The 26,111-nt window shown below is 38.6% G+C and overlaps 1 pseudogene; it reads right to left on the minus strand.

The window, feature by feature from the left end:
• Nucleotides 1-21,791: 21,791 nt before the first annotated feature.
• Nucleotides 21,792-24,003, minus strand: LOC113626697 (nitric oxide synthase-interacting protein pseudogene; annotated as a pseudogene).
• Between the last annotated feature and the right edge of the window lie 2,108 nt (nt 24,004-26,111).

Here is a 26,111-nt window from a genome sequence, read left to right on the forward strand (position 1 = left end):
TTCAAAGTTGGAGCTGGAGATCTTGCTCTCCTTAACAAACTGCATGGGACATAAAACATAATTCACCCATTCTAAGTTCAGTGAACTCTGACCGTGTACTCAGTATTGTAACCACCACTATAAATCAGAATGTAGCTTTAAGCACTAACATTCCAGTAATTACCTTAAATAAAAGTATCAAAATACACCAGTCAGAAGACAGAGATAGGCAGAGTAGATTTTTAAAAATGACCCCACTATTAAGCGCTTATTTTTAAAAAACTCACTTTAAATTCAACAACATAGATGGGTTAAAAATAAAAGAATGGAAAAAAGGTGCACTGTGCAAATACTAATTAAAAATTAAGGAATGGTGTTTAATGTTTAATTAAAAACTAAACAATAGTGAAATATCTGAAAAAGTAGGAAATACAAGGGAATAATACAAATTTAGAGCAAAGACAATAGAGAAAAAGAGAGTTATTACATAATGATAAAAGGATAAATCAATAGAATGATAACTATCCTAAATGTGTACACATCAAACAACGGAGCCTCAAAATACATGAAACAAAGACAGAGGGACCTCCCTGGTGGTCCAGTGGTTAAGACACTGGGCTTCCAATGCAGGGGGTGCCGGTTCGATCCTTGGTCAGGGAGCTAAGATCCCGCAGGCTGCACGGCATGGCCAAAAATAAGTACATAAAATTTTTTTAAAAAGAGCTGACAGATAACCTTTCTGGCTTTATCTATAGCTAATTCACTTAACTATATCTATATCAGGTATCCTTCCTTTTTGCTAGTTTCTAAACTTCTCAAGCAATTACATAATTTTATGCAACAGTATTTTTTAAAATTTATGTTGTTCCCTCTATTTTTTATTGAGGCATAGTTGACGTATAATATTATATTACTTACTGTTGGATAACGTAGTGATCTGAAAATCACATTTTGAAATAATTGCCATGACAAGTCTACTAACTGTCACCATACAAATTTACTACGGTATTATTTACTATATTCCTTATGCTGTGTATTACATCACTGTGACTTACTTATTTTATAACTGAGATTTGTATCTCTTAATCCCCTTGACCTATTTCACCAAGTCCCCCAACTCATTTCCCCTCTGGCAAATATCAGTTTGCTTTCTGTACTTATAAGTATGTTTTTTGTTTGTTTTGTTTTATATATTCTCCATACAAGTGAAATCATACAATACTTGTCTTTCTCTGTCAAACTTATTTCACTTAGCATAATACCCTTTAGGTCCATCCATGTTGTTGCAAATGGCACAATTTCATTCTTTTTATGGCTGAGAGATGTTCCATTGTGTATACATACCACATCTTCTTTATCCATTTATCAATGGGCACATATGTTGCTTCCTTATCTTGGCTATTGTGAATAATGCTACAGTGAACATAGGAGTACATATATCTTTTTGAGTTAGTGTTTTTGCTTTCTTCTGGTAAATACCCAGAAGTGGAATTGCTGGATTTTAAAGTAGCTCTATTTTTAATTTTTTGAAGAATCCTCATACTGTTTTCCATAATGTCTGCACCAATGTACATTCCCACCAGCAGTGCCTGAGTTTTCCCTTTTCTCCACACCCTCAGCAACACTTGTTATTTGTTGTCTTTGTGATGATAGCCGTTCTGACAGGTGGGAGGCAATAAATCATTGTGATTTTGATTTCCGTTTCCCTGGTGATTACTGATGTTGGGCGTCTTTTCCTGTGTCTGTTGGCCATCTGTATGTCTTCTTTGGAAAAATGTCTAGTCAGGTCTTCTGCCCATTTTTAAATTGGGTTGTTTGTTTTTTTGATATAGAGTTGTATGAGCTGTTTATATATGTTGGATATTAACCCTTTATCAGACATATTATTTGCAAACATCTTCTCCCATTCAGTAGATTATCTTTTCGTTTTGTTGATAGTTTCCTTTACTGTGCAAATAGCTTTTTAGTTTGATTTAGTTCCTTATTTATTTTGCTTTTGCTCCCCTTGCATGAGGTGACATTTCCAAAAAGATATTGCTAACACCAATGTCAAAGAGGTTGCTGCCTGTGTTTCTTCTAGGAGTTTTATGATTTCAGGCCTTAATCTTCCTTTAATCCTTTTTAAGTTCATTTTTGTATATAGTGTAAGAAAACGGTCTAGTTTCAGCCTTTTGCATGTAGCTATCCAGTTTTCCCAAAATTATTAAATGAAGAGACTGTCCTTTCCCCATTGTATACTTTTGCCTCCTTTGTTGAATATTAATTGACCACATATTTCTGGGCTCTTTATTCTGTTCCATTGATCTGTGTCTGTTTTTGTCCCACTACCATTACTGTTTTGATGACTGTAGCTTTGTAGTATAGTTTGAAATCAAGGAGCATGATACTTCCAGCTTTGTTCTTTCTCAAGATTGCTTTGTCTCTCTAGGGTCTTCTGTCATTCCGTAGAAAATTTAGGATAATTTGTTCTAGTTCTATGAAAAATATCATTGGTATTATGGTAAGGATTGCATTAAATCTGTAGATTGTTTGGGTAGTATGGACATTTTAACAATATTAATTCTTCCAATTCATGAGCATGGTACATCTTTCCACTTATTTGTGTGATCTTAATCTCTTTCATTAATATCTTATGGTTTCCAGAGTATAGGTCTGTCATTTCTTTGGTTAAATCTATTCTTTGGTATTTTATTCTTTTCAATGCAATTACAAATGGGATCATTTTCTTGCTTTCTCTTTCTGATAGATCATTATTAGTGTATAAGAACACCACAGATTTCTGTATATTGATCTTGTATCTTGCAACTTTACTGAATTCATTTAATAGTTGTGATAGTTTATTGGTGGAATCCATAGGGTTTCTTAAATATGTAGTATCATGTCATCTGCAAACAGTGACAGTTTTACTTCTTCCTTTCCAATTTGTATGCCTTTTATTTCTTTTTCTTGTATGATCGCCGTGTCTAGGACTTCCAATAGTATGTTGAATAAAAGTGGTGAGAGTTGGCATCCTTTTCTTGTTACTGATTTTAGAAGAAATGCTTTCAGTGTTTCATCATTGAGTATGATGTTAACTGTGGGTTTGTCATATGTGGCCTTTATTAGGTTGAGGTATGTTCACACTAAGCCCACTTTGTTGAGAATTTTTATCATGAATGGATGTTGAATTTTGTCAAAAGTTTTTTCTGCCTCTATTGAGATGATCATATGATTTTTTATCCTTCATTTTGTTAATGTTGTATATCACATTGATTTGCAGATATTGAACCATGCTTGCATCTTTAGGATAAATCTCTTGATCATAAATCATACTTGATCATGATGTATGAGCCATTTAATGTATTGTTGAATGTGGTTTCCTAATATTTTGTTTAAGATTTTTGCATCTCTATGTTCATTAGGGATGTTGGCCTGTAATTTCCTGTCTTTGGTTTTGGTATCATGGTAATGCTGGCCTTGTAGAATGAGTTTGGAGCAATTTTTTCCTTTTCAACTTTTTTGGAATAGTTTGTGAAGGATACGTATTAACTCTTCTTTAAATGTTTGGTAAAATTCCCATGTGAAGCCGTCTGGTCCTTGACTTTTGTCTATTGGAAGTTTTTTGATTACTTATTCAATTTCATTACTAGTAACCTGTCTGTTCAGATTTTCTATTTCTTCCTGATTCCAGTCTTGGAAGATTGTATATTTCTAAGAATTTATCCATTTTACTCTATGTTGTCCAATTTTTTGGTGTATAATTTTTCATAGTAATCTCTTATCCATTATATTTCTCTGGTGTTGGTTTTCTCTCTCATTTATAATTTTATTTATTTGGACCCTCTCTCTTTTTTTTCTTGATGAATCTGGCTAAAGGTTTATTAATTTTGTTTATCTTTTAAATAACCAGCACTTAGTTTCATTGTTATTTTCTATATTTTTTAGTCACTATTTAATCTATTTCCACTCTGATCTTTTTTATTTCCTTCCTCCTACTAACTTTGATCTTTGTTTGTTCTTCTTCTTCTAGTTCCTTTAGATGTATTTATTTGGGATTTTTCTTGTTTCCTGAGATAAGCCTGTATTGCTATAAGTTTCCCTCCTAGAACTGCTTTTGCTCTGTCCCATAGATATTGGAGCATTGTTTCCGTTTTTTATTTTTCACATAGGATTTTAAAATTTTATCTCTGATTTCTTCAGTGACCCAGTGGTTGTTTAATAACATGTTGTTTAGACTCCATAGGCTTATGATTTTTCCATTTTTTCTCTTCTAGTTCTTTTCCAGTCTCATACCCTTGTGGTCAGAGAAGATGCCTGATAAGAATTCAGTCTTGTTAAATGTATCGAGACTTGTTTTGTGGCCTAACATACAGTCTTTCCTGGGGAATGTTTCATGTGCACTTGAAAACAATGTGTATCCTGCTGTTTTGGGATGGAATGTCCTGTATATATCTATTAAGTGTATCTGGTCTAGTGTGGCATTTAATGATATTGTTTCCTTTTTGATACTCTGTCTGGATGATCTGTCCATTGATGTAAGTGGGGTGTTAAAGTCCCCTACTATTAATGTATTGTATTACATCAATTTCTCCATTCATGTCTGTTAATATTTACTTTATACATTTAGGTTCTCCTATGTTGGGAACAAATATATTTACAAGTGTTATATCTTCTTGTTACCTTTATCATTATGTAATGTCTTTCTTTGTCTCTTTTTACAGTCTTTATTTTAAAGTCTATTTGTCTGATATAAGTATTGCTACCCCTGCTTTCTTTGTGTTTTTTATCCATTAAGCCACCCTCTGTCTTTTCATTGGAGTGTTTAGTCCATTTATATTTAAAGTAATTATTGATAGGTATGAACTTATTGCCCTCTCCTTAATTGTCATCTGGTTATTTATGTTGTTCTTTCCTTTTCCTTTCTTCTTATCTTGCTCTGTTCCCTTTTGATTTGATCACTTTATTGTTATGTTTGCACATCTTTTTCTTTATTTTTTTGTGTATCTATTATTGGTTTTTGGTTTGTGGTTACCATGAGGTTCTTATACAACAACCTATGTATATAGAAATCTATTTTCAGTTGATGGTCACATAAGTTTGAACACATTCTAAAGGCATTACTTCTTTATTACCACTCTGTCATGTTTAATATTTTTGACATCATCTTTTACATCTTTTTTATTTTGTGTATCTGTTAAGTAATTATATCTATCTATATATATAGATATAGATAGATAGAGAGATAGAGGGATAGATAGATCTATCTATCTATCTATAGACAGGATTTTACTAGTTCTTTCCTTTAACATTCATATTAGCTACACAGGTAGTTGATCCACTATTTTTATTATATTTTTACATTTACTGGTGACTCATTTCTTTCATAATTTTCATATTTATACCTATGTTTTTTTCTGTTTAAACAAGTCCTTTTGACATCTCTTGTAGGGTCAGTTTAGTAATGCTGAAATACCTTAGCTTTTGCTTGTTTGGGAAGCTCTTTATCTGTACTTCAATTCTGAATGATAACCTTCCCAGATAGAGTATTCCTGATTGTAAGGTTTTTTTCCTTTCAGTACTTTGAATATGTCCTGCCACTCCCTCTGGCATCTTAAGTTTACACTGAAAAGTCAGCTGATAGTTTTATGAGGGCTCCCCTATATGTAATTAGTTGTTTTTTTCTTGCTGCTTTTAAGATCCTCTCTTTAACTTTTGACATTTTTAATTATAATATATTTTGGTATGAGTCTCTTTGGGTTTATCTTGTTTGGTACTGTCTGTGCTCCCTGGACTTGAATATGTTTCCTTTACCATGTTAGGAAAGTTTTCAACCACTTTTTGCTTCAAATAGGTTTTCTGTCTCTTTTTCTCTCTCTTCTCCTTCTGGGATGTGAGTGTTAGTACACTTGATATTGTACAAGAGGTCCCTTAAACTATCCTCATTTTTTGGTTTCTTTTTTCTTTTTGCTGTTCTGATTGGGTGATATACTCTAGCCTGTCTTCCAGAGTGCTGGTCCTTTCTTCTGCACCATCTAATCTTCTGTTGGTTCCCTCTAGTGTATTTTTCTTTTCCATTATTGTATTCTTTACCTCTGATCAGTTCTGTTTTTTATTTGCTATCTCTTTGTTGGAGTTCTCACTGTGTTCTTCCATTCTGCTCCTGAGTTCAGTGAGTATCCTTATGGCCATTATTTTGAACTCCTTATTTGACAGGTTGCTTATCTCTGTTTCATTTACTTCTTTTTCTAAAGTTTTGACAAGTTATTTTTTTGGAACATATTCCTTTGTCTCCTCATTTTGCGTAACTGTCTGTGTTTGTTTCTGTGTATTAGGTAAATCAGCTATGTCTCCTGGTCTTGAAAGAGTAGCTTTGTGTAGAAGATGTCCTGTGGTCCTCAGAAGTGTAGTTCCCCCTGGTCACCAGAGACAACTGCTCTAGGAATGCCCCTGTGTGTACTGTGTGTGTGCTCTTGTGGGCAGGCCATGCTTGCTGTGGGTGTGCTAGTGTGTGAGGTTGGCACCCAGTGTGGCTGGCTGTAAGGCCCTGTTGCAACTATTGTGGGTGGTTGGGTGTAAGGAGCTAGCCCCTGGGGCAAGAGCTGCTTTGGGAGGATGCAGGTGCTGGCCATGGCCATCCACTGGGTTTGGCCATGTTGGGGAACTACTTTGGAGGGTCTCCAGGGCTGGCCTATATTTCCCACAATGACTTTCAAGGCAGGGGGCTCTTTAGAGGTGCTCTGGTGGTAGCTAAGCATTCCTGCTGGAACTGGTGGGACAGGGGGCTTCTTTGGAGAATTGTGCTAGCTGTGTCAGGTCCACAGGTGAATCTGGGGCAGAGTAAGTGGTGATAATAAGTTAGATGGGGAGAGTCAGAAATGGTGCTTGCCAGTGCAAGGCCAGCTAGAGGGTGAGCCTCAAACATACAAAAAAATCAAAGTTCTAACAGATCCCTGACTCTCAGGTATATGCTCTAAAATTATTTAACGAATCTCCTTCATGTAAGACTTAGGTAAAAAAAAAAAAAAAAAATTCAAAGAAAACTTCTAACTCTCTCACCCGAGAATATGTCTGTGAAAGGAGGCAGATTTGAAAAATGCTGTCCCAAATGATTTTTCAGACTGCTGCCTCTGCCCTGAGACTTGGGGGAGTGACTTTCTGCATGCGCCCTTTTAGAGTAGAGTCTTGGTTTCCTACAGTGCTCTGGCTCTCTCAGATGTAAGTCCCTCTGGTTTTCAAAGCTAGATGTTATGGGGCCTCATCTTCCCAGTGTAGGTCTCCTAGGGTGAGAGGCCCAAGGTGGGATTCAGAATGTCAGCGGGGACTGCTTATGTTATGCCCTTCCTCCCACTTTTGGGTCACAGTGCTGGGGTATAGATCCCGGCCAGACTGTGTCTCTGGCCCTTCTACCTGTCTCAGTGTGGTTTTTCCTTTTTATCTTTGGTTGGTTGTGGAAAATCTTTTCTGCTAGTCTTCAGATCATTCTCAGAGATAGTTTCTCTACATGTAGTCAGAATTTTGGTGTGTTTGGGGGAGGAGACAAGCCCATGATCTTCCCATTCTGCCATCTTGTCCCAGCCTTTCTCTATTCCCTCTATTTTTTTTTTTTTTTTTTTTTTTGCGGTACATAGGCCTCTCACTGTTGTGGCCTCTCCCGTTGCGGAGCACAGGCTCCGGACGCGCAGGCTCAGCGGCCATGGCTCACGAGCCTAGCCGCTCTGCGGCACGCGGGATCTTCCCGGACCAGGGCACAAACCCGTGTCCCCTGCATCGGCAGGCGGACTCTGAACCGCTGCGCCACCAGGGAAGCCCCCTATTCCCTCTATTTTGAACACCCATCATCTTTCAATATCCAAATGAAATACAATTTTAATATTTCTCTGTACAATTTACCAATGCCAGCAACAGGTTTATTTGTTCTTTGCTTTGTTGTGAATGTACTTTATGTGTGACCCTATTGACTAACTGGAATTAGCCTGTTATTTTACAGGCATCTGCTTTGGGAGGGATGCTTTTCTGCTTGACTGTGAGCAGTTCCTGAAGAAATGGGAGCTGTGTCCTATTTTTTTTTGTACTCCCTAGGACATAGCATCAATATTATTTGTTAAATTTAATAATCTTGATTTTGTTGTTTTGCAATATCTAGGAATGTTCTCTGAAATCTTACATATAAAAGTTATTTTCAGTGCTGTTTATCAGTGTTGCAGGTTGTGTGTCTTGGAAGCAGATGCTTGAGGGGATCGTTGGCAGGTGTTTCTTACACTGTTCGCCATGTGCTAGACTCCTTTACCTCTAAGCCAGAGTTTCTGAACCGAGTTTATCCCAAGCCTCCTAGGATGAATCTATAGTTGGTTTTCTGCTACAGCCCAACAACCAAATTATTTTGTTGATGTTGACTTTATAGAGTTTATATTATGAAATCAGTAGATATTAATACTTTGAATGTGCTTTTTGAAACTACATGCATCCCCTGGTCACCATCCCCACCCCGCCTTATCCCGTCTTGAGAGTCACTGCTGTGAACCTGTGTTCTCAATCTTGACAACTCAGAGATCTCATAGGAAATGTTCAACAATTCTGTGAAAGTTTTGAAAACCTAACTTGAGAAATTTCACATGAAAGGTTAAGCATGTTGGTCTTCATTAGCCACAGGGATCAGAGGTACAAGTTCAGATGCTGTGATCATATGGTGACGCTGTTATATAAAATGGTCATCCTGGTAATCATGAACAAGTGTGTACTAATTTGATTTAGATCATCAACAAAAGTAAAATGCAAAATTTAAAACATTCAGAGAAAACTTCCAACTCTCTCACCCGAGAACATGTCTGTGAAAGGAGCCAGATTTGAAAAATGCTGTCCCAAATGATTTTCTCTTCTTTTTTCCCCACTTTTTGAAGACTTAAGAATCTCTGACTATGAAGTTTGCTCTAGAATTGCAAGATTAAGTTAATTTCCTTCTGCAGTCTCTAGTGGGAATGGTTAATTTCTTTTCTAATAAAGAAGTATAGGTAATGAAAGAAAACAATAAAAAGAAGGAGTTTGATGTGCAAAGTATTTATTAGGAATCAGTAACATTGGAAGGGAGAAGGATGTGGATCTGCAATGATGTGTTACAAGAGCCTTCACTAACTGGGCAGGGTTCGCTCCAGAACTGTCCCTTGTTGAGCTGAAATGGCTGGGTCTTCTGCTCAGTCAGTCATCTGGATGTGGGCTGATTCCAGAAGGGGATGACTTTGGGTGAGGTAACTCTGCAGGTGAAGCACATGCTACAGGAGTTGATAGCTGGAGGCTGTCTGCCCTCAGGTAGAGTGACAAGTCTTTCTTAGAAGGGGGATTTGGGTGGCACATCTCCAGGTCTGCCACAATTAGTAACAGTAGTTAATATTTATTGTTCACCATATGCAGGAATACTACAAAAAGCCTTTTATGCACATCATCTCATTAAGTCTCACCTTCTCCCCCTAAAGTAGGTATGATTATTCTTCCTATTGTACAGATGAGACAACAGACTAAGAGGGGGTAATTGGCTTGTTCCAAGTCACACCACGACTTTAAGTGGTAGAACCTAGCTGATAATGTAGGCAGTCTGACTCCAAAGCTGAAGCATTTAACCACAGTGTATCCTGTGAGATATACACGGTACTTAACTGCGACTCCTTGAATCTTAATAATCAACATACAATGAATACTTTTCTATTAAGGAAAAAAGGAATGTCCACTTGCCTCCCTTTCTAAATGCATGCGGTATATTTCATTTAGCAGAGCCTTTTTGTCTGTTTGAGCCAAGTGTGGTGTAGCCTGATATAAGAAGGATTTCCTTTCCTGTCTCCTGCAAATTCCATAAATGGATATGTCACTGGACCAACATTTGAGGTAAGTCATGAGTTAGCCCCACCTGCCTGCCATGTTTGTGTTAATGGAACACACTGCTAGAAGTGCTGAGAAGCTGTGGGAAGCCAGAGTATGGCCATCAGCATTTCTAGGCTGTCCAATTTATAACCTTCCAGGGACTCAGATAAAAGTATAGCAGTCACAGAGTTGCTTTCAGCTGAAGAGCTTTTCAAGATAATAATTCACCTTTAGATTTCTGTGCAGCTATAGGTAACAGCATCAATTAGCACCGACAAATTCAATGGTGGACCTCATTTTCCCTCATTTATCTTTTGATAGATCTTTATTAAATAACCAAATAACTTTGAACAGGTGTGATTTAAAAAAAAACTTTCCTTGTCCTTCTCAATCTTATATGTCTATTGACAAGGTAATAAAATATATGTGTATTTTTTAATTTTACAGATTTCCAGTGATTTGATATGTATTATCTTTTTTCTATGGATAACATAAATAAAATAAAGATAGACTGTCCCAGTTATTATTAGAGGTGATAATTTGCAGTCTAAGTGTGTTGCCATGGATACCTAAGAACCCCCCCCCCCCAAAGACTCAGGCCTGGGAGTCAGGCCCTAATCCTGAGGTGCTTTTCAATAGCACCAGCTGTCCAGAGCCTGAAAGGCGTGGCAAATTACACCATTATTAGAGTGAAATGGTATGGCTAAGTTAATTATTTGTGGGCTTTAGACACAGGTGTTCATGAAAGACTGAACGTGCACTCCTAATCAAGTCTGATTGGGCCAGAACAACAGCCCAGCATGGGACTATCAAACAATTGTTTATAGTGTCTTTCATTTAAATAATAAAAGAGACCACTGTAGGCCTTCTGTTCAGTACAGTTTTTAATGTTGCTCTGAGTTTGTCATTACAGGTAATCATATTTGGTGTTTCCCTTTGACTTAGTTCAGTCATGGAGATCTGCTTTCTAATAATAATTTACTTGATAGTCACACAATAATTTGATGTATTATACCCATTCCATGACAATTTCCAGTTAATGCTGCTTTTAGTGAGTGTACCTTAATTTTACAGAACTGAAGACTAGAACTTTATCGCAAACATTGTGTTTTGGCTATTTACTCATTCAGAGAGTCATTAATTCCCTGCGTATTTCCATTTTGTCATCTGTAACACTTCTCTGATAATTTTTGTGCTCATAATATAGTAGCAAGATTCAAAAGTATACTTAAAACTTTCCGTCTCTTAATAGTGTTTGATTCATCTAAAATTTGAGTATCATCAGTTGGCAAAATGCATGTTTGGTGGCAAATGTTATATGGAGTCATTGTAGCTTGATATTATACTAAGTATGATAAATGACTCTGCTTAACAAAGCAGACCCAAATTTCCCTATCTTTGCTTTTTTAAAATAATGAAAAGTATACTTCTTTGATGTGCATAGACCATAAAGGAGTTTACATTCAATAGTTTAAAAACAACACTTATAGAAGTAACATAATGACGTAGTAGATTCATTACCCTGACACTATTTAAGGAGTCGGTTGGCCTACTTTAGTTACTATTGCTAATACAGCCCATGGGTATTTTATTTTATTTTTTTATTATTATTAATAATAATATTAATAAGGCCTCTCACTGTTGTGGCCTCTCCTGTTGCAGAGTACAGGCTCCGGACACGCAGGCTCAGCGGTCACGGCTCACGGGCTCAGCTGCTCCGCGGCATGTAGGATCTTCCCGGACCGGGGCACGAACCCATGTCTGCTGCATCGGCCGGCGGACTCTTAACCACTGCACCACCAGGGAAGCCCCCATGGGTATTTTAGAAAGTGATACGATTAGCACTGCAACATAACAGTGCTGGAAGAGCAAGTTGGTATTTTGTTTTATTTTCATTCCACATTCTCACAAATGCTTGTAAATTCATAAAATGTGAAAACATACTTCTTTAGAGAAGTAGCCTCTGCTATCACAATTGGATGAAGATGTACTTACCCACTCTCTGGAGGCAGAGAGTGAACTATTAAGAGAGACAGATGATCTCACAAATGTATCTATGTGCAGATCAATATGATGGAGCCTACCAAGAGTATAGATATATTTTCAGATGATTAACAGCACCAAGTTTTATCTCTGAATCCATTCAGTTAGGGTATTCTTCCTCCATACATGGGAGGAAAGCGAGAGTTGGTAGTTTCTGGAAATGATTATGTAGCATTTAAGGACAGTGAGTAGTAGCTTTTAAAATGTCCTATGCAAAGGCACAAGACTGCCTATATACAGGTAGAAAGCGAATATATCACTTGCCTACCCAGATCAGTAAGTATCACACACAAGGAAGAGTATTCTCAGAGGCCATTAGAGGGAAACCTTGGCAGTGGCCACAATGAACGTGCAATGATTGTATGAATTATCACTCAGTTAAAATTTAACAATCATCTTCCAAACACCTACCATGCTTACAACTCTTCAAGAGGAAGGACTGGCCTTAGACACAGTTAGGTGGCTACCAGCCATATTTGTTCTTATATTTTCATCTAATAAAATATATGTTTCTGCTTTCATCTCTCATAATACGGGGACAAAACTGTATCTCGACTTTTTGTGACCCTAGGGAGGGAGAAAAAGCCTACTCATTTTTTGTGAGAGTAACATCCCTAGTGAAGGGTGATTCAAGATCGCTGACTGTGAAAAGGAGTTTTGTGAACACATGTATCAATTAGGAGTAGCAAACTCCCAAACTCTTACAGGCAAAACACTTAAGATTATTTGTGTCCATATAACATGCTCATATAAGGTGAGCAAGTGATTCTGTTCATTTTAGTCTTTAGGGGCCCAGATGGAGGCTGCATCTTGATTCCTGCTTCTTTAATCACCATAGTAGAAGGCAGGTAAATCATAACTGGCCCTTAAGGTTTATGTACTAGTGACACAAGATACTTCTGCTTACTTTATATTAGCCCAACAAATCACATGGCCAAGCTTAAATTCAAAGGGCAGTGTTCAGAAAGCAGACAGCAGAGAAACATTTAGTGATCACAAATAATTCCTGCTACAGCACCCTCTAAATCACTTGTTGCAAGTGAATTCTTGACAGACTAGAACAGCTCAAGAGCTACATACTTAACTAGTTCCTAATTAAAATGGGAATTCATCCAAAAGAAAGTAGGAAAAGAAATTGTATCAAGATATTAGACATGTATTATCTACCCTTTCTTCATCAAACAGCATGACAGAAATACAAAAAATATATGTATATTACATGTAGAACAGGGAGAAAGGTTCTTGGGAAAATTCTTAATTGCAAATATCTATATTAGAAACAAGAAAGTTTAAAATTAAATTATTTAAACCTTTAACTAAGGAAATGAGAAAGAATATTATAAAACAGTATCTGAACGAAAGCAATTAAAATATATTTAGAATAGTAATAATGAAATTGAAAATATTTAACCAGTAAATTTAATCTGTTAAGAAATCTAGTTCATTTAACACATCAGTAAAATAGAAAAGCCACTGGTAACTGTGATCAAGTAAAAAAGGAAAAAAACTGTGATACGCAATAAAGAATATTAGCTATGAGAATAAGTACATATATAGACATAAATACAGAGACAGAAAATTTAAAACTATTAGAGAATAATATGTACAAATCTATGCCTCTAAAAAATGTCAGTTACTTAAATTAACTCTTGAAAAGATAGAAAAACTGAAACTATGGGAAAAAAAATGAAAAGATAGTTGACACATAACATTTTATTAGTTTTAGGTGTACAGCATAATGATTTGATACATGTATATATTGTGAAATGATCAGCACAATAAGTTTAGTTAACGTCTATTACCATACCTAGTTACAATGTTTTATTCCTTATGATGAGAACTTTCAAGATTTCCTCTCTCAGCAACTTTCAAATATACAATACGGTATTTGTTAAGTATAGTCACCATGCTGTAGGTTACAACTCCAAGACTCATTTATCTGATAACTGGAAGTTTGAAACTTTTGACCATCTTTACCCATTTCACTCACCTCCTCTACCCCAAACTCTGGCAACCACCAATCTGTTCTTTGTATCCATGAGGGTTTTGTTTTTGTTTTTGGATTCCATATATAAATGCAATCATGTAGTATTTGTCTTTCCCTGTTTGACATATTTCACTTACCATAATGCCCTCAAGGACTATCCACGTGGTTGCAAATAGCAAGATTTCATTGACTTTTATGGCTGAATAATATTCCATTGTTTATATATGCCACATTTTTTAAACCATTTCTCCACCTGTGAACACTTAGGTTGTTTCCATGTCTTGGCTATTGTAAATAATGCTGCAATGTACGTGGGAGTGTATATATCTTTCTGAGATAGTGATTTTGGATTTTTGGGGGGTAAAACCCCAAATTGCTAGATCTTGTGGTGGCTCTCTTTTTAATTTTTTGAGGAACTTCCATACTGTTTTGCATAGTGGCTTCACCAATTTACATTCCTTCCAACAGTGCACAAGGAGTCCCTTTTCTCCACATCCTCATCAACACTTGTTATTTCTTGTCTTTTTGGTAATAGCCAGGGGTGAGGTGCTACCTCATTGTGGTTCTGATCTAAATTTTCTTGATGATAAGTGATATTGAACCACTTTTCATGGACCTATTGGCCATCTGTATGTCTTCTTTGGAAAAGTGTCTATTCAGATTCTCTGCCCATCTTTTAATTGGATTTTTTTTCTATTGAGTTGTATGAATTCTTTATATATTTTAGATATTAACCCCTTATCAGATATATGATTTGCCAATATTTTCTTCCATTACATAGATTGTCTTTTCATTTCGTTGATGGTTTCCTTTGCTATGCTGAAGCTTATGTAACTCCACTTGTTTATCTTGCCTTTGTTGTGTTTGCCTTTGGTGTAAAATCCAAAATATCATTGCCAATATCAGTGTCAAGGAGCCTACCCCTTATGTCTTTATCTAGGATTTTTATGGTTTCAGGTCTTACATTCAGGTCCTCCATCCATTTTGAGTTGATTATCGTGTATGGTATAAGAGAGTGATTCAATTTCATTCTTCTGCATGTGGCTGTCTGGTTTTCTCAGCACCATTTGTTGAAGAGACTGTCCTTTCCCTGTTGTCCTTTCCCTGTTGTTCCCTGTTGTACCCTGTTGATTCATTTATCGTAAATTAATTGACCATATATGTGTGGGTTTATTTCTGGCTTTCTATCCTGTTCCATTGATCTATGTGTCTGTTTTTTGTGCCAATACCATAGAGTTTAGATTACTGTAGCTTTGTAATATAATTTGAAATCAGGAAGCATGATGCCTCCAGTTTTGTTCTCTTTTTCGTGGTGATTATGCTGACTATTTGGGGGTCTTTTGTGATTCCATATGAATTTTAGGATTTTTGTTCTGTGAAACAGAATTTTAGGATTTTTATTTCTGTGAAAAATGCCACTGGAATGTTGATAGGGATTGCATTGAATCTGTAGAATGCTTTGGGTAGTATGGACGGTAGTCAATGTTTACAATGATTCGAGGTTACTGACATTTTAATTCACTGTTGGTGGAAATGGAAATAGAGAATACACTTTAGGAAGGCATTTTACAGTCTGTTATTGTGCATGTCTTCAAACCCAGCTATGTCAAATTCTAAGACTCATCTTTAGCACAGAAGAAACTCTTGTACATTTTCACAAGGACAATTAATGCTTCATCATTGGTAGTAATGAAAAATTAAAAGTGACCTACATGTCCACCAAATGAAAAAGGTATATATAAAGGCATATGTAATGAAAAAAGTAAATCACAAAACATTATATTTGGTATAGATGTAAAGCAAAAAACGGTAGATAGATAATAGATATACACTTAGATGATTGAGATCAAAGTACCCTTGGTAATAGTTAAAATTGCATGTTTTATCTAGAAGGAGAAGACTGTGACATCTACATGGTTGGTCTTTAACATCCTCTCTACCACAATAAGTCAAGCTTTGCCCAGGGTTTTAATTGTCTCATAATATCCCTCCCTAGGAAATTTTCATTTTAACAGGAAAGGTGAGGGAAGGGATAATACAGGTGATCTTGATAACCTTAAAAATATATTCCCAGGCAGTGAACACTCAAGCCCATGGAAAGGTTAGTCCTGATTGGAGGTGATGAGGAGAACATCAGAACCCATGGGGAGCAAGCAACAGTTAATAGAGGGCTTCAGCTGTTAAACAGAGGAGTGAAGATTTTTAACTGTCAGGTATGCACAGAGTCACTGGATGAAAAGTAGTTGAGGTGAGTAGTTGTAGGAATAATAATTTTTTCAGGTCTCCGCGAGGGCATGAAGATAATAAGGAGCTGGACAAAAATAGCCAAAACCTATATAGCAATGATTTTGAGCCAGGTTTTAATCTAAGCACTTCACTTTTATTAACTCATTTAATCCTCACAAAAGTCCTTTGATGAAAATATGGTTTCTATAGCCCTACCACCCTTTGCAGATGAAGAAAGGAAAGCAAGATCACTGAAGCAAGTAGGTAACAGAGCAAAGACTTGAACCCAAGCATACTGGCTCCAAAGTGTCTACTCCTAGCCACTGATGGAAGCGGGAAAGTTGGGAAAACCTAAGTAGGGAGTTGATTGAATCTTTCATTTAAGATCTTGCACAAAAGGTCAGAGGCTGAGACGTGTGGAGGTAAAAAAGCACACCTCTCAGGAGACAGGGAGTGGTCACTTGTGATTCCCTAAATATCATAATTTCATGCTTCAGTATTTCTGCTGATGTTGGTTCTATTTCCTTAAATATTAATATTTCCTTTTTAAAAAAAATTCAATTCTGTGTATTTTCTCCCTGTGAAGACTTTCCTAACTTTACCCCTTCTTCTACAGATAATCCCCCAGGCTCCATTATACTCCCAGCATACTTCTGGCCTGAAATGAACAAACATGAGTGTTTTCATTGATTGCCACATCTGTCTTCCCCCTGGACTCTGATATCTGATCTCCATTGAGGCAGTGGCTATACCATTGAGTTAATCAGACTCTTTCCAATGGTGAGAAGCAGAACCCCACTGTGGCTGGCTCGTTTTATGGGGTTTGTTATACGGATAAACAGAGAAGTAAGAACAGAAACTACTCCCAGGGGCCACCTGATATACTAGACTATTCTTCAGGACATAGCTCCTCTGTTGCTTTTTTTGGCCCCTTTGCACTGGGTAAATGCTTCCTCCTTGATGACAGTGCTGGTCTTTCTGATGACTCAACTTCTGTCTCTCTTACTGCACCTGTTTTTTCTGCTGCTGACTTAATTTTTTTCTATGCCTTTCATATGCAAATTTCCCAAGAGATTTAAATTAGCCATCCCCCATAATAGTGAACTATTATTGAACAGCATTCAGGTACAAGGACACCTCAGAGATTACTGGCCAGTATATAGCTAGTCATATTTGTACCAGGCACTGATGCCTATCATGACCAAAGTAGTAATGTACGGTATGTAATGCCATATCTTAGTGATTCATGGGTAATAGACTATTTCTGGTTAGTTCCATCAAAGGCTTATTTAGCCATGAGGACATTAAGATCACCATGTCCTATACAATCATATAGCTACTTGTGTGTTCAAAGACTCTAACACAGTGGTTTTCATTTATCAGATACTCAATACATGTTGAGTAAGTGTGAACAAGATGTCTTGAAATGACAAAAGAGACACCAAAGAAAGCAGGAGACCAGGGGATTTCCTGAGTTCTTCATTTGTTCCGTCAAACTTAGCAGTCATTTATGAGATGTGTATTAGGTCCAATAGAAATCAGACAGTGTGCTGGGTGTGAGGGATGCAATATTGAAAAGGATAAGGTCCCAGACTTCGAGAAGTGGTCTAATGGAAGACACTGGCAAGTAAACCAACTATCACAATATAGTAATATTGGAAGTGATGGAGAGGAGGTTTATCTCCAGCTTGAGAAGACAAGTCTGGAGTAGTTTGCTTCCTAAAATCCCAAAAGAGAGGTAATCAGGGTGAGGAATTGGGATGTGTGTAGATTTTGCAAATCCTCTATACAGGAGTTTACTACAAAATCACTGAGTCGTGGAGCTGAAAGAGATTTTTTTAAAGTTTGCATTAAATTATTGTTTTCTAATTACTCTCCCTTGAACAATGGCTTCACATTAGGAAAACTCTTAAGCGAGCTGAAGGCTACCAAAGCACAATTATTGGAAAATGATCAAATGGCAGTATGTGAAAGATTAAGTTGCCTTTTTCCTTTTCCTTTTTTTCAAGTTAGTTAGCAGAACTGTGGAACTAAGCTCCACCTCGGTAGTTAGTAAACCGTATGGATTTCAACGTATGTGCTGTAGGGCATTTAACTGAATTATCAAGATGTTCCAGTTTTCTTTTATCATTTCCAGAAAGACGGGGCTTGGGAATGATATAGTCTATACACCAGAGAAGCTTCAAATGCTTAGAGCTATTTTTTAGTACTTCTAATAGGACAGGTAAGATAACATCATCTTCCTAGCTGTAAAGTATACTTGGAGAGGGGATAGTAAATGGAGTTGATATTACTATGGCTGGGGCAAGGTTCTCCCTGTGTAGAAAGTTACTAAGGATTGGGGGGGGGGGGTGGAAAGGAGTATGTGGAAACACCAAATCTCTTCTAAAACAGTGGGAAGAATGATGAGGTAACTGAAGGCCATTTCACATAACCAAAGAAGGTGCTAAGGATGTTTAACTAAGACAGAAGTTTAAGGGAGAAAGGGATGGAGGTATGTCCGAAGGACTAGCACATACAGCGGGGAGGAGATTGGTCCTGGAATGTTCAAGAAGGCGATATTAGGATCAGGGGCGAACAATTAGAACAATTAGCTTTCCTATAGTTCATTGACCTGCTTTTAGAGTAGTGATCTTCCTGTTCTGAGAAGCAAGAAGATGACAGAAAGTCATCAGAATGAATCAGAAATGCTATAGAAGAGATTCCTGCATTGGTGCATGTAATTGGGGGGAGGGGGTGAAGGTGAGGCTGTTGAGATGCTCTCTTAATAGCCCCCTCCGAATATATGACTTCTTTATTGGAGTTAAGTTCAAAGCTTTGTCTTCCATAAGCTTAGCTCTCAGTGACTGGTCAAACTGCTCGATATATCCACATGTATTCATTTGTTCATGTAGATTCTAACTTGTTTCAAAAATATTTCCATCAGAAATATCTACCCTTATTGAGTAGGGCATTACTATCACCTCCTGGAGGCCCGGTTAAAATGCAAACATGATTATAATAACTCTTTAATGATCTCATTTGACCCCTCACAACGACCTCAGTGAAGGAGGTAGATGAGATATTATCCCTATTTTACAGATGAGGAAACATTTCAGAGAGACTATGCTACCTGGAGAATGGAAACAGGGCTTATTAGGAGATCATGAGACATTAAAGTAGATGGATGACTTCTCTCATCAGAGAAGCTGTAGACATGTGTTAGAAATCCCTATCAAACTGCTGTGACTGGACATAGGAACCTTTTTATTGGTTTGAAGGACAAGAAAAATCCTGAGGATCTAGAGTCCTATGGGCTGGGCCAGCACAAGACCACTAAGTATTTAACAGTGGTCAAAACCAAATTTTACCTTCTTCCGAAATCTTTATGGGGAGTGTTGAGAAACGTACTCTATGAGAGTTTACTGTGCTAGTAAGTTACATGTGTTTTCTTTTTTAAAATTTGCAACAATGCTCTGAGCTCCATATTAAATGTAAAACTTCAGTTTATAAAAGGAAACCACTAAAAAAATTAAGAAGACAAGCTCCGAATTCAGAGATTTTTTGAATCACATCCCGCTGTCCGGAATATATAAGGAATCACAAATCAACTAGAGAAAGAGGAATAACCCAACAGAAACGTGGGCTTTAAAAATTCCTCCAGGAAAACCTGTTTATTGAGCAAATCTGAAGGTATTAAATTTCAAGCTGCCAGGGAGAAGGTCACCTTGACAGTCTTCACGGCACTGCAAAAGGAGGAAGTTAGGAAAGGGTGTTTGTAGGGCTTTGAAGTCTGAGCTTAATGGTTTAGGTGGGCCTTTCACAGCAAGAAAATGCTTGGGATTGGGCTAGGTTTGATCCATAGTAATTTAGAAGTACTAGAGAGAGGGCAAGGGTCTGAAGACAAGTCCTTTTGAGTAAACCACTGTCCTTATAAAAGAGTCGTCTTTCCAGATGAACGAACTGTTTGCTCAGATAACTTGGCAAGCAAAAAGCCCCGCAGGCTAACCCTGCAGTTACGCTGACCCAGGCCACCTTGTCTTTTCAGCGTGTTACCTTGGGCCATCTCAATGGTTTTATATTGGGAGGTCTCAGTTTCAGCTCCACCACTGTGGTCGTTCTCCAGTCTAAGCTGGGGGATAGCTCATTCCCCTTTCAGGACATGGTTAGTCCAGATCCATGCCATTGATTGAGGTACTGTGATCACATATCACATTTCTGGTAGTGGCCATTTCTACTTTTATAAGTATTAGGTTTTTCTGTTCTTTCTGTTGGACGATCATTGTGGGATCACTTGACAGGGTAGGGGCTGAGCATTTGAAACTGGAGATTTGAGCAACACAGGGGAAACACCAAGAGAAAGATTTTGGTCAGTTTGCAGTTCACTTCTAAGCCATTCATCAAGGCTGCTCAAATTAAACTGGATTCTATCTCCAGTCTGAAACCTCCCTTCCCGCCCTCCCTCCTCCTGTCTCTGTTTCACAAATCTTTTTAATAGTATTATAAACATCAAGATGTAAACACAACATTCTTCCCCTTAGATGGCATCTCTTCTACCTTGAGAGGCCAAAACCATATCTAGGCCTGCTCTGTTTTGAATTATCATGTGTTCAATTTCATGTCCTCTTCAAGGAGGTGTCCTTTCGCCCTCAAGCGTTAGCTAGCTCACTGTTCACTATGTGAACCAAGTAAATGTAAGATGCTCCTCAATTTCAGTTTTCTTGTAAATTATGAAATGAAGAAACTCGAGAAGAAAGCGGCTCAGAAGTCAGTCTCAGAGGTTAAGGTTTTACATCTTAAATTGAGAACAAATTTTTCTCCTTGTTGAATTGTAACCTGGAAAGCTTATTTGCTGAGAGGGCAAGCAATTGAGCCAAATGGACCACAGATGCTATCAGGAACGAACTAATCTAAACGCAAGCGCCAGTTTACCAGGGTAACAAACCCCTGTCCCTGTTGTAGGGAGTAGGAAATAGGCTGCTTGCTTAAACTACTATGTTAAAAATTCTATAAGCTGCAAGTATTCTTAATTGATAAATAGTTCTATGGTAAACCAACATCATGTGTCATACTTAAGAGTACAATATTTGATGCATTCCTATCATAGTCTAACCACTACTAATGTCCTCTACTAATAATACAAATAACTAATATTTATTGAGTATTTACTATGTACTATGAACTGCCATGAACTGTACTAATCACTTATTTTACTCACTTAATCTTCACATCGGTCCTTTGAGAAACAGACTACAGTCAGCAGGTTCTGCAGCCACAGATTCACCCAGCCCCAGATATAAAACATTCCCTTCTCCCCCAAAATCCAGAAAATTCCAGAAAGCAATACTTGAATTCACAGAGCACAGACAACTATTTACATAGTATTTACATTGCATTTACAACTATTTACATAGCATTTACATTGTATTACATAAGTAATTTGGAGATGATTTAAAGTGTATGGGAGGATGTGTGTAGGTTATATGCAAATATTTCGCCACTCTAAATAAGGGACTCAAGCATCTTCAGGTGGATTTTGGTTATAGGGGTCCTGGAACCAATCCCACCTGGCGCCCTGCCCCCCCCCCCCCCCCCCCCAGGGTTAAGGTAATTTACTCAAGCTAGTTAGCAGTGAACCAGGGTTTGTACTCGGGCAGTCTAGTTGCAGAGGTTTTCTCCCTGTCGTCTCGGCCCATTTATTTGGTCTCCAGCACACTCAGGCCTACATCACCGGCGGCGATTTGATTTCTCATCTTGCAAAGCCGGTAGTGTCCCTCTGCAGCCACCATATCTGGTTAGTGAGCTTCCTTCCGGTCATTGCGTCCATCACGTCCTTCTGAATCAGCTTCTCCACTGCACTCAAATGTGACCGCGGCACCTGGAGGGCTGCAGGACTGCGCAGGCGTGGCGTTGTTGGGTTGTCCTGGTCATGGTGCGTGGCGAGCCCCACGTGGTCCACACAGCCTCCCAGCGGCGTGAAGCACAGGGCCGTCAGCGCCGTTGTGCATAGCAGCTGCTACGATGTGGGGCAGGTCGCTGTACACGACAGCTTCTCCAGCGTGGTGGCCTTGGCTTCCGGGGTCAGTGACTGGATCCAGAAGCTGGGTAGAACTTTGCCCTTGTCCTTGCTTGCAGGGCTGCGCTTGCCCCCCGGGGTCACGCATCATTTGAGCGATTCCCCGAGGCAGCCCTGGGTGTGAAGGGGTTGAGGGGTCGGCTCACAATGGCGACCCCCTCCAGGAAGCCCCGCACCTGGTCTTTCACCCTGGCCACTGCCGCTCTTTGTGCTTCTGGCGCCGCAGGTGGCCCAGCAGCTTCTGGCCGGCCTTCATCTGCTGGGCGTTCTCCTTTTGGTGCAAAATGTACTCCAGGATTGCTTCACTCATCCAGGAAGCCGTCTGGTGTGATGGTGAGGTTGGGGCAGGGCTGCAGAGTGAGGCCGCAGCAGTCGAAGTCCTGGACGGCATCCCGGCCCAGTCGAACGTTCTGGGTTCCGTACCCTGAGGCCTCTGTGTCCTCCTTGTCATGGTGAGTGTGCGGGCTCTGCAGTGCTGCTGTTGCAGAGCTGCGTCTTCCTTACAAACGACTCCTTTTTTCTTCCTGGCTTCTTCAGATGTGCCCTTAAACCAGAAAGGAACCAAAGGATTGCGTCTTAGGTTAATTTAGCCAGCTTTCTTTTGACTGGTGTTTTCATGCTATATCTTTTTCCATCCCTTTACTGTTAACTTATTTATTCTTTATATTAAAAGTTGGTATTTTGTGGATGATGATCAGTTCTTGATTTTTACCTTGTTTGACCGTCTCTGTTTTTTACGTTTAGACAATTTACATGTAATATAATTATCGACAGGGTTGGATTTAAATCTACCATCCTGCTAGTCGTTTTCTATTTGTCCCATCTTTGCTTGGATCATCCTCCCCTATTTTCTTGCCTTTGGGGTTAATAGAGTAATTTTTTAAATGCCTTTGTTCTGATAAGCTCACCCTGTGTCCAGATGACCAGACTCTTGTACTTTTAAAAGAGATGTTTTTCCAAATATGCGAATTATTTGCCTGGATAAAGTGAACTGCAAGAATTTCCTGACGATACTAGTGAAGCTATTTCTCAGGTTGTGGTCTTATCTTTCTGCACGAGGCTCTTCTTGAGCAAACAACTAATGTTATGTTGTCTCAGGTCATCCTAGCTCTCGGCCCAAATAGCTAGGTTTCATTTATTCACAGAGTAGGAGGATGGATAAAGTATGGCATTGTTATACACTTGAATATTATACAGCAGTGAAAACTAATGTAGCAGTGTGAATTAGCATGAACATGATAAATCTCAAGAACAGTGAAAAAAGAAATTGTTAATACCTATAGTATGAAATCACGCCTGTTAACTGGAGAACATGTAAGTGATAAAACTCCACATAAAAACAGAGGAATGATGAAAATAAAATTCAGAAGCGTTCCTTGCCCTTTCCTCCATAACACAAAATGAGAGAAGGGTGTCATCAGGGAGAGTCAGATTGAGAGCTTCCAAAGGTGAGTGGACTAGTCAAGGTTCTTCAGCTTATACTTGTTTAAACTCTGTATGCTATATATTTTTGATTTTTTTTTTTTTTTTTTCCTGCGGTACGCGGGCCTCTCACCGCTGCGGCCTCTCCCGTTGCGGAGCACAGGCTCCGGACGCGCAGGCTCAGCGGCCATGGCTCACGGGCCCAGCCGCTCTGCGGCATGTGGGATCTTCCCGGACCGGGGCATGAACCCGTGTCCCCTGCATCGGCAGGCGGACTCTCAACAACTGTGCCACCAGGGAAGCCCTATATTTTTGATTTTTAAAGCTATTAATTAAGAAGGCAAAAATGCTAAACTTGTATAGTACTCAAAACATACTCTGTCACCTTCTTCCCTTTTCTGTTCAAGTATCACCTGGCATTCAGTCTCCAGCGAATCTGGGCATTTTCCAATTGCTTCCACATGTTAGCCCTCAGTTTTATCCTGCAAGATAAGGAGAAATTGTTTTTATAACCACTAAAGTTCCTTACAGAAATAGAAGTTTTGGTTTTATAACTCTGTTTGAATCTTCCAAATGCAGACTTCTTATTTTCAATTAATTGGAATGTGCTAATGATTTATTTGTGATCCTAAGACTTCAATTAGGTAGAGTCTTAAATAGATTGGGTGTGATTTTCAGGTAGGTGGTAGGAATAAAGGTCAAGAAACACCTCTTTGTTTTAGTGAGTGGGTGGAAATACAAGCCTGCTAACCTTTTTCTTCCTATAAAAAGCTTCCCCTGGAGCTGAAGATTTTTCATGTGTGTCATTTTTGGTGTTCTTCCTGGAAGATTTGCCTTCGTAGGGATTACAGGTTTCAGGATACTGGAAACTAGATTAACTCTCTTTCCTTTAGTGCAGGAATTAATTAGTCTTTGGTTTCTCTGTGTGTAGTCTGCATTTATATTTGACACAGGAAAGATTTTCACAAGTATCTTTTTGGCAGACTGTGATTTGCTATGATTTTCCACAAGCCAACATTTCCCATCACAGAGATACTGTTACACCCATTAATCAAAGGCAGCATGTGTCATATATGAAATCTTGTACACACAGCTGTGGGGAGCTGGAGATAATTGTTAATGAACTTCAGTCACTCTGCCAGAGCACACAGCCTCTGACCGGCAGGAGCCTTGTTCCCGTTTTCCCTCTCATTCCCCCTTACCCTAAAGCCTCACCCAGACCCTTTTCTGAAGACAAGCCACCAGGCCCAGACTGCTCATTTCCTTAAGGATTTGTATTTGCTGGCAAGGCAACTTAGAGGCAAGGCTATTGCATCTGACTAGAGCATTACGTCCCCAAAGACACAAGGCCTCCAGAAACCCTCTTCAGATGCTAATATTCACACAAAGTGCCGCTGGCCCCAGCTGGCCTTCACCTGCAGCTCTGACAGGCAAGAGCCTCAGAATGAGGTCCTGGTTTCCATAAAAATAGGAAGGGCACACATGGTAAATGGCAGAGATCTCACCCAAGCTATAAAATTATTTAAAGTCAGATTCCAGACAGTTAAAACTAATTGCTGTGAACACAAAGCCCAGGCAGCAGTCCCCTTTCTCCTTTTTTTTTTTCCAGTAATTCGCTTGAGACAGGGTCGCTTGAATCCTCTACTAATGCGCACACCTAAAATTAAACGATGCCACTAAATTTAAGATGCAGCTGTTGTTGTTAATGTTCAAACATGTTTTAAGCACAGGAGAAATGTGCTGTGTGGTAGGGCGAAAATATTAATGGGTCATTTAGAATTGTCCCTCTGTTTCTGTGGTTTTATGGGGGTACCTTGCTTAAATGTAGCATTATTGTTATTATTGCCGGTCTTATGGCTGATTTTCTGTTCCTGCTGGGTATAGTTTGCAGCCTGTTATTCTTTCTGTAAAACAGATTTGTAAAGGAAAAGACACTTAATCCACCAACATATTCCGGGCGTTGGTAAACTGAGTACAAACCAGGAGAACTCCTTGCCTTATGGCCTTTTTTGGAACTAGCATAGAGAAGAGCTGTAGAATCCTTTCCCTGTCTATCCTTTCTTTTCACTGGAGATAGTACATAGGATATCACTGGCAGCAGAATGTTGACTAGGTTTCCCTTACCAGATCTCAACATTCTGCTCCTGCTTCTCCAGGTGCTAATCTGTGAGCACCTTTATTTACAGAAAATTATTGGTTTACAGAAAATTATTGGAACATGGGTTCCCTTGCTTTTTAAGCTTAGAGACCCTCTTTGACACTAAAAAATGTATTCATTTAAGATTTCCAGTGCCTTTTAGTTCGTATTGCCTTTGTAGGGGAGCAGAATTTATGACCCTACAATGTGTCTCTTTGGCATATTATTTGAAACTGCTTGTTTTCTAAGATACAGCGGACATGGGAAAAACTGAACACCAAGTAGGAGTTACCCTTTTGTAAGAAACGTTTACATTTGTAAGGGAAATCTCCACTTGTAAGGGTGTCTCCCTCTTGGTACCTGGAAGAGGAGAATGACCAAATCTCTAGAAACTCTTAGCAGTGGGGAAGACGCGGACTTAAATTTATGTAACA

The sequence above is a fragment of the Aethalodelphis obliquidens genome, unplaced genomic scaffold, assembly GCF_003676395.1.
Source record: "Aethalodelphis obliquidens isolate GAN/ISIS:26980383/991018 unplaced genomic scaffold, ASM367639v1 scaffold19, whole genome shotgun sequence".
In the NCBI taxonomy this organism is placed as follows: Eukaryota; Metazoa; Chordata; class Mammalia; order Artiodactyla; family Delphinidae; genus Aethalodelphis; species Aethalodelphis obliquidens.